Source organism: Ixodes scapularis, unplaced genomic scaffold (assembly GCF_016920785.2).
Source record: "Ixodes scapularis isolate PalLabHiFi unplaced genomic scaffold, ASM1692078v2 PGA_scaffold0__279_contigs__length_252992795, whole genome shotgun sequence".
Classification (NCBI taxonomy): Eukaryota; Metazoa; Arthropoda; class Arachnida; order Ixodida; family Ixodidae; genus Ixodes; species Ixodes scapularis.
Window position 1 is genome coordinate 240,653,060 of NW_024609835.1, and position 8,710 is coordinate 240,661,769.

The 8,710-nt window shown below is 55.1% G+C and overlaps 1 protein-coding gene across 1 annotated transcript in view; it reads right to left on the bottom strand.

The window, feature by feature from the left end:
* The window catches only part of LOC8043368 (talin-2), a 292,667-nt gene extending 284,243 nt beyond the window's left edge, over window positions 1-8,424 (bottom strand). Inside the window, exon 1 of the mRNA XM_040206599.3 lies at window positions 8,376-8,424. The gene's annotated coding sequence lies outside the window, so the exon portion shown is untranslated. The remainder of the gene's footprint in view (window positions 1-8,375) is intronic.
* Between the last annotated feature and the right edge of the window lie 286 nt (window positions 8,425-8,710).

An 8,710-nucleotide genomic window follows, 5' to 3' on the forward strand; every position in this document is an offset into this window, starting at 1 on the left:
TGAGTCTTTCCGTCAGCCCGTTGGTCTGAGGGTGGTACGCCGTGGTGCGACGATGGCTGGTGTGGCTGAGACGAAGGACTTCTTGTGTCAGCTGGGCCATGAACGAGGATCCACGGTCTGAGATCAGGACTTCGGGAGCGCCGTGCCGGAGGACGATGGATTCAATGAAAAACTTGGCAACTTCCACAGCAGTTCCGGAAGGAAAGGCTTTCGTTTCGGCGTACCGCGTGAGATAATCTGTGGCGACGATGATCCAGCGATTTCCCGACGTCGACGGTGGAAAAGGGCCAAGTAGATCCATTCCGATCTGTCGGAAGGGTGCCGTTGGCGGAGGAATTGACTGCAGGAGTCCGGCCGGCCTCGTTGGAGGTTTCTTTCGTCGCTGGCATTCATGGCATGATCGTGTGTATAGGTGGACCGTTTTGGGGAGCTTGGGCCAGTAATACTTTTCACGAATACGGGCCAGTGTCCGGCTGTAACCGAGGTGCCCGGACGTCGGGTCGTCGTGACAGGCTTGGAAGATCTCCTCTCGAAGGTCGGTCGGGATTACCAGCAGCCACATCGAGTTGTTGCCGAAGTTCTCTTGGTAGAGAACTCCTTGTCTAATGGCGAAGGTCGGCAGGGCTCGTGAAAAAACACGTGGTATGGCACTCCCACGCCCTTCCAGGTGCTCTATTAGTGCGCGGAGCTCAGGATCGTCTCGTTGACGTCGGGCCATGTCGTCGGTGCTTACTGCGCCCGGGAAACACTCGTCGTTATCGTCGTCGCTGCTGTCGGAAGGTGTTTCGATGGGAGCTCTGGACAGGCAGTCGGCGTCGCTGTGATTGCGGCCTGACTTGTAGACTACGGTCATGTTGAACTCTTGTAGTCGGAGACTCCATCGCGCAAGGCGTCCTGACGGGTCCTTGATGTTCGCAAGCCAGCAGAGCGAATGGTGGTCCGTGACTACGCGGAACGGGCTTCCGTATAAGTACGGACGAAACTTCGTGATCGCCCAGACGACCGCAAGGCATTCTTTTTCAGTCGTGGAGTAATTTCGCTCCGCCTTGGACAATGTCCGACTTGCGTAGGCGATGACTCCTTCGGTGCCCTCTTGTACTTGAACCAGTACCGCGCCAAGTCCTGCGTTACTCGCGTCCGTGTGAATCTCGGTTTCCGCATCCTGGTCGAAATGTCCAAGGACAGGAGGAGTCTGCAGTCGTCGCTTCAGCTCGTCGAATGTCTGCTGCTGCTCCTCGGCCCATTCGAACTTCTCGGCGTCCTTCGTGAGGTTTGTGAGCGGTGCGGAAAGTTTTGCGAAATCTTGAACGAAGCGCCGATGGTAGGCACATAGCCCAAGGAACCTTCGCACGGCCTTCTTGTCTCTTGGTGCTGGAAATGCTGCGACGGCGCGAGTCTTCTCTGGGTCTGGACGAATGCCTTCGTTACTAACCACGTGACCTAGGAACTTCAGTTCGTCATAGGCGAGCCGACACTTTGACGGCTTGAGGGTGAGTCCGGCGGTCCGTATGGCGTGGAGAACAGCTCGGAGTCGTCGCAAGTGCTCGTCGAAGTCGCCGGAAAACACTACGACGTCGTCGAGGTAGACGAGACAGCTCTGCCACTTCAGTCCTGCCAGTACGGTGTCCATGAAACGCTGGAAAGTTGCTGGCGCCGTGCATAGTCCGAAGGGCATCACCTTGAACTCGTACAGCCCATCTGGTGTGACAAAGGCTGTCTTCTCTCGGTCCCGTTCGTCGACTTCGATCTGCCAGTAGCCGCTCTTCAGGCCCATCGATGAAAAGTATCGAGAATGGCGCAGGCGGTCTAACGTGTCGTCGATGCGGGGGAGTGGATAGACGTCTTTCTTCGTCACTGCGTTCAGCTGCCGGTAGTCCACGCAGAACCTAAGCGTCCCATCTTTCTTCTTAACCAGTACGACTGGGGAGGCCCAAGGACTGCTTGAGGGTTGAATTATGTCGTCGTTCAGCATCTCTTGAACTTGCTCCTGGATCACCTGCCTTTCTTTGACGGACACTCTGTATGGAGATCGGTGCACAGGGCGCGCGTCGTCCTCGGTAACGATGCGGTGCTTCGCAACGGCGGTTTGGCGCAACTTCGACGACGTCGCAAAGCAGTCGCGGTATTCGACGAGGAGGTTAATCAGCTGACGTCGTTTCGGGCCCGGAAGTTTAGGGTCAATGTCGAGCTGCGCTGGCGACGTACTGTCTTGCTGAGGTGGCGAGGATTCGTCAGCAATGGCGGCGATTTCCGCGGAGTTTCGGAGTTCCTCGACGTGGCCAACGGCTGCCCCTTTCGTGAGGTGTTGTGCTTCGTTTCGGAAGTTCGTCAGGAGGACCACAGTGCGGCCATTCTGGAGTTCTGCTACCCCTCTTGCTACGCCTATTCCTCTTCCCAAGAGCAATTGAAGGTTGCCTTCTAGGACAACTTCGCCGCAGGTAGCTGTATCTGCCACGACGGTTACGACAATACTTGATCGCGGCGGCAGGTTCACGTGGTCGGTGGTGACTCGGACGGCGGCTGACCCTGTTTGGGGTTTCTCTGAAGGCAGAAGAGGCTTCCGCAGCGTCAGTCTGTTCTCACCCAGGTCGATGACGGCGCCGTATTCACACAGAAAGTCCATGCCAAGAATGACATCTCTGGAACAGTCTTGTAGAACGACGAACTTTACCGGACACGTCTCGCCGTGAATCTCGACGCGAGCAGTGCACCTTCCGACGGGCGTGATGAGATGTCCTCCTGCGGTTCGTATTTGGGGTCCATCCCACGGCGTCATGACTTTGCGAAGGCGGCGGGAGACCCTTCCAATCAAGACCGAGTAGTCTGCTCCGGTGTCCACGAGTGCTGATGCGTCGTGGCCGTCAATGACGACATTCAGGTTATTGGACACCGCTGCAGGGGCGTCGTTTCGGTCTCTGGTAGCGTTCGAGTGGGGGCCCTCCGACGTTCGTGGAGGATCTTGGCGTCGGTCGTCTTCGGCAACTGCACCTCCATGGGTTGCCGCGCCTAGTTTCCCCGGCGTGGAGCGAGGGGCGACAGGCTTTCACGACGGGGTCGGTGCATCGGCGAAGCTGGACGTCGTGGCGAAGGTGACCGGAACTCTCAACGGAACGCAGGCTCGGGGCACTGAGGTCGTCGCAGGTACTCGTCGATTTCCCGAGGGCGTTCACCATAACGGGGTCGCGGGTCGTTCGGGTGGAACCCGCGCAGCCCGAGTCGTCGGTATAGGCATCGGCGGTACACATGGTCAGCTTCCCCGCAGTGGTAACACAGCGGGCGTCGGTCGGCCGTCCTCCAGACGTCTGTCTTCCTCGGCGCAGGTTGCTCTGGGTGCGCCTGATCTTCCTGTCGTCGGGGGTACTGCGGCGTTGGGGCGTCTCTTCGGGGTGGCGACGTGGCTTGACGGGGAGCTTGCGGTGGTCGTCGGGCCATCGCGGCGTAGCTCAACGTCGGTTCCTCCGGTGCCGCCGTGGTGACGGGAACCTCTGGTTGGAACGCCCGATGCACTTCTTCTCGGACAGCCTCGGCGATGGAAAGGGTTGGCAGACGGCTGGTAGTTGGCAGCAACCTTCGCAGTTCCTCCCGGACAACCTCTCGGATAATTTCCCGGATGTCCGGCGTGCCCAGAGTGTTTTCGCCGTTAAGCAGTGTGGGTGCAGCGACGCCTGGATGTCGCTGGTAGTGGGAAACACGTGCCTGAAGCGCGCGCTCGATGTTGGTTGCTTCGGCGATGAAAGCTTCGACGGTGGTAGGCGGGCTCCGCACAAGGCCACCGAAGATGTTTTCCTTCACACCGCGCATCAAGACCCGCAGCTTTTTCTCTTCGGGAGCGGTTGGGTCGGCGCGATTCATGAGGTGAAGAACGTCTTCGACGAAGCTTGTGACGCTCTTGGTCGGCCTTTGGGTTCTCGCTCGCAGGAGTTCTTCGGCACGCTGCCGTCGGTGCTGGTTGGCAAAGGTCCGTCGCAGCTCGGCCTGGAATTCTTCCCACGACGCAATGGACGCTTCGTGGTTCTCGAACAACGTGCGTGCCGTGCCTTCCAAAGAGAAGTAGACGTTCTGGAGGCACTGCTCCGGTGTCCATGCGTTATGGCGAGCAACTCGTTCATAATGTTGCAGCCAATCTTCAACGTCCTCGTGGACCTGAAGTGACTGTTGACCATGGCGTGCTGGCGAACAAGAAGTGCTTTATTCCTGAGCGCAGCGTTTTTATCACAGACATGACGTCACGAGCCGGGCGGCGCTTCCGCGATGACTCAGTCGCGATAACTCAATCCGCACGCTACAACATTTCCTTCCCCCTCACGCAAAAAAAATGTTCATTTCCTAAAGTCCTCGGGTTTAAAACGGTCAGGCGGCTTGCATGCGCGAGAAGTTCGTCGAAGGGGTTGCTTCTCCGCTGTCGTAGACGGAACCGGCGTTGCTGCAGTAGGTGTCGCCGGTCCTTCCCGGGCGGGGTCTGTGGGTGGCGCTGGTGCTGTTGCGTCAGGCGTCGGCGTCGTACCAGCCGCGTCTGGAGGTGGCGCCGCTAGCGTCGGTGCCTTCGCACTGGGTGGTGCTGACGGCACCTGGGCTGGAAAGCTCGTGGGTGGCGGTATCGATGGATCGTCATCCACAGTCGTACGACCCGGTCTCACGATGGGTTCCGCATGTCGAGGACGCAGGTGGTCAGCGTGCGTGAAGCGAAGCTGGTTGAGCACTTTCACAACGTAGGTCGCAGCACTGACAACCTGACACACGATTCCTTCCTCCCAGGAGACACACTCACCGCGCACTGTTTTCACAAAAACACGGTCGCCCACGTTGAACACACGTTCAGCACCTCGCGACACATCGCGTTGTTCCTTCACATGTTCTTGCTTGCGTTGCATGGCGCCGGCAAAGTCGGGTTTAAGCAGGGAAAGTTTTGTGCGTGGCTGGCGCCTTAGGAATAGTTCGGCGGGCGTTTTCCCAGTCACGCTGTTTGGTGTGTTGCGATAACAGATCAGAAAACTGTCAACATTTTCCTGAAGAGAACACTGCCGACCGGTTGCTTCGCCTTCGAGCACCTGCTTGAGCAATGCTCGTTTCACAGTTTGAACCGTGCGCTCTGCGGCACCGTTAGAGGCTGCGTGGTAAGGCGGGGTGCGAATGTGTTTCACGCCGTTGGCGTTCATGAAGTCAGCAAACTCAGCTGACGTGAACTGCGGACCGTTGTCGCTCACTAGTACCTCGGGCAAACCGTAAGCAGAAAAGGCTCCTCGAAGTTTTTCCAATGTTTTAGTGGTGGATGTAGAAGACGTCACCCAAACCTCGATCCATTTCGAAAATGAATCGATGAGCACCAGAAACACATGGGCACCCTTTGAAGCGAAATCCACGTGCACACGCGACCAGCACCGGGCAGGGTAGCTCCAGGGATGCAGTGGTACCGGACGGGCGGCGGGCTGAACTGCTTGGCAGATTTGGCATTTCTGTACGTGATGCTCGATAGCCGCATCAATTCCAGGCCACCATACAAAACTTCGTGCCAGCATCTTCATGCGGCTGGCGCCTGGATGCTCCTCATGCAGCAAGTTCAGCACGCGGTCCCTTAGCTGTTCCGGGATCACTACACGGACACCCCATGTTACACAACCTTGTTCAAGTGAAAGCTCGTCGCGGCGCACGTAATAACGCCCAAGTTCTTGCGCGTGCGGTCTTGGCCAACCATTTAGAGTAAACTCAGCAACACGGGACAATGTAAGGCTTCGTTTTGAAAACTTTGCAATCTCCTCTACGTTCAATGGTAGGCACTGAAACACTGAGAGGCACTCAACAGGTTCTTCCTCAGCGGGCACCGCCTGAGGCAATCTCGACAGAGCATCAGCCACTTCCATGTTTTTCCCTCGGCGATACTTCAGCCGATATTTATAAGCTGCCAGCACCATGGCCCAACGCTGCATTCGTGCGGCAGCTAGTGTCGGTACAGGCCTTTCCTGACCTAAAATGCCTAGTAGCGGCTGATGATCAGTGTAGATTGTGAACTCTCTGCCAAAAAGATAGCGATGAAACTTTTTGAGACCAAAGATTAACGCCAAAGCTTCGCGCTCGCACTGAGCATACTTTTTCTCGGCTGGCGTTAACGTTCTCGAGGCAAACGCGATAGGCCTCTCTTCGCCGTCAGCAGTCTCGTGAAAGATAACTGCTCCTACGCCATACGAGGACGCGTCACAGAGCATTCCGATCGGCTTATCGACGTCATAGAATGTCAGCACCTGGCTGCTAGTCAGCAACTTTTTCGTATTAGCAAACGCCTCGCTGCATTCCTTCGTCCATGACCATTTTTGATCCTTTTTCAAAAGCCGATAAAGCGGCTCTGCGACTGTTGAACCATTCTTTAAAAACTTCGAATAGAAGTTCAACATGCCCAGACATGCCTTCAATTCAGTGACGGTGGTGGGCTCAGGTGCTGCCAAGATCGCTCTTTTCTTGGCCTCTGTAGGGTAAATCCCGTCTGCGGTCACCGTGTGACCCAGATACGTCACGGATTCTTGGAAGAAACGGCACTTGTCCGCGTTGAGCGTGATGTTGTACTCACGCAACCTTCCCAAGACACGTTCGAGAGTCTTTTGGCAGTCTGCCGTGTCAGATCCTGCCACGATTACATCGTCAATGTAGCATCCGACGTGCGGAATGCCTTTTAGCACCTCATCCATCATAGACTGAAATATTGCGGGTGCACTAGCCACACCGTAGGGAAGGCGTTGGAATTCAAAAAGACCCAAGCTAGTGTTAACTGTCAAAAATGGTCTGGACTCTGGAGTGAGTGGCACCTGCTGATACGCCGCAGAGAGGTCAAGTACGCAAAAAACCTTGCCTCCTGCGAGGACAGAATACAGGTCCTCCGGCCTGGGCAGCGGATAGTGATCGGTTTTCAAAACAGGGTTTATCGTTACCTTGTAGTTTCCACAGAGTCTGAGACTACCGTCCTTTTTTGGGACAACGACAAGTGGTGTTGCCCAGTCACTGCGCGCTACTTGTCGAAGCATGCCCGTTTCTACCATGCTGCGCAGCTGGGTTTCTACCTGCTCTCGCAAAGCAAAGGGAACAGGTCTAGCACGGCTAAACACAGGGACCGAACCAGACTTCAGCAAGATCGTCGCTTCGAACTTCTGTATGGTGCCCAGTGTTTTTGAGAACACGGAAGGGTATTTCCTTTGCAGTGCCTGAGCCCTATCTTCCGTTGTGACTTGGCCAATCTCATGCCAGTCCAGCCTTAAACGCTGGAGCCAGTTCCGTCCAAGCAGCACTGGAAGCCTCCTTCCATTGTCTTTGACAATTACTACGGGCAACGTCATACTTTGACCCTTATACACAACAGCGACATCACACTGTCCTTTGAGCTGCAGATGTTCTCCAGTGTACGTGCGAAGTGACATTTTAGCCGGACCACATTTTACATGTGGAAAAACAGAGTCGTACACGCTCTCAGGAACAATTGTGACTGCCGCTCCTGTGTCAATTTGCATGACTAAGGGTTTCCCTTCAACTTGAACACTCACTTCGTAACACGATTGAGTCGTATTTATAAAATGGTACACGTCATGCTCAGTGTCTTCGTCAGAACATTCCAGAGCATTCGTGTTCTTCGGCACCCTTGTGTTTGGACACATTTTTTGCAAATGTCCTACTTTCGAGCACTTGCGGCAGACAAAGCTCTTGTACCAACAAACATTCGATGCATGACTCCTACCACATCTTTCACACCTTTCCTTTTTAGGCCCTTGAATATCTTTAGGTTTCGAGCCCTTTGATCGTCCCTTTTGTCGACTCTTTATAGCGTTTAACGATGCCTCTTTGACTCTCGATTGCATGAGTGCAGTGTCTCGAGCCGCCAGTTCTCGATCGAGCGCAATCTTGCAAGCGCCTTCAAACGTTAAGTTTTCCTCGGCAAACAAGGCACGCTGGCTCTTTTCATTACGTATGCCTGCTACTAGCCTGTCCCGAAGGGCGTCTTGCAAGAAGTTGCCGAAGTCGCATTTCCTAGCCAAGTGTTTCAGTTCAACTATGAAGTCTTCTACGCTTTCATGTTCGTCCCGAACACATCTGTTGAACTTACAGCGCTCCGCTATAACGGAACTCTTAGGGCTGTAATGTTCTATTAACAACTGTTTAACAACTGCATACGACTTCTCGCCAGGGGACGCCGGCACGACCAGACTCTTTAGCACTTCATAAGCCTCAGGGCCTATCACTGTCAGAAATACGGGAAGCACTTTCTCGTCCTTTATGTCGTTTGCCACTAAAAAATGTTCAAATCGTTCCAAATACGATTCAATGTTCTGTGTCTTAGGGTCAAACTCCGATATTCTTCCCAAGCGTGACATTTCAGAACCCCAAAAGAAACACAGTACTCATCCGCTCGACGTTCCCTTGCGTAGCAGGTTGTCCCCGTTGCTGTTCAAGTCGAGTTCCCGAGGCGAAATCTCGGGGCGTTGCTCGTTGCCCTTTGTCGCTACACGAAGGCGGTGGCCGGCGTGCTGCTTGCGATGTCATACTCCGGGAATATGTAGCGTCGCTGGCAGGCTTCAACGCATGACAAGCTGCGCTTGCTCTTCCGTGGCCGTGCGTTCCTTCGCGTCACTCGCCTCGCTGTCACTTTCCGTTGCCTACGAGGGCACGTAGACAGCCTCGTCGCCAAATGAAGTGACTGTTGACCATGGCGTGCTGGCGAACAAGAAGTGCTTTA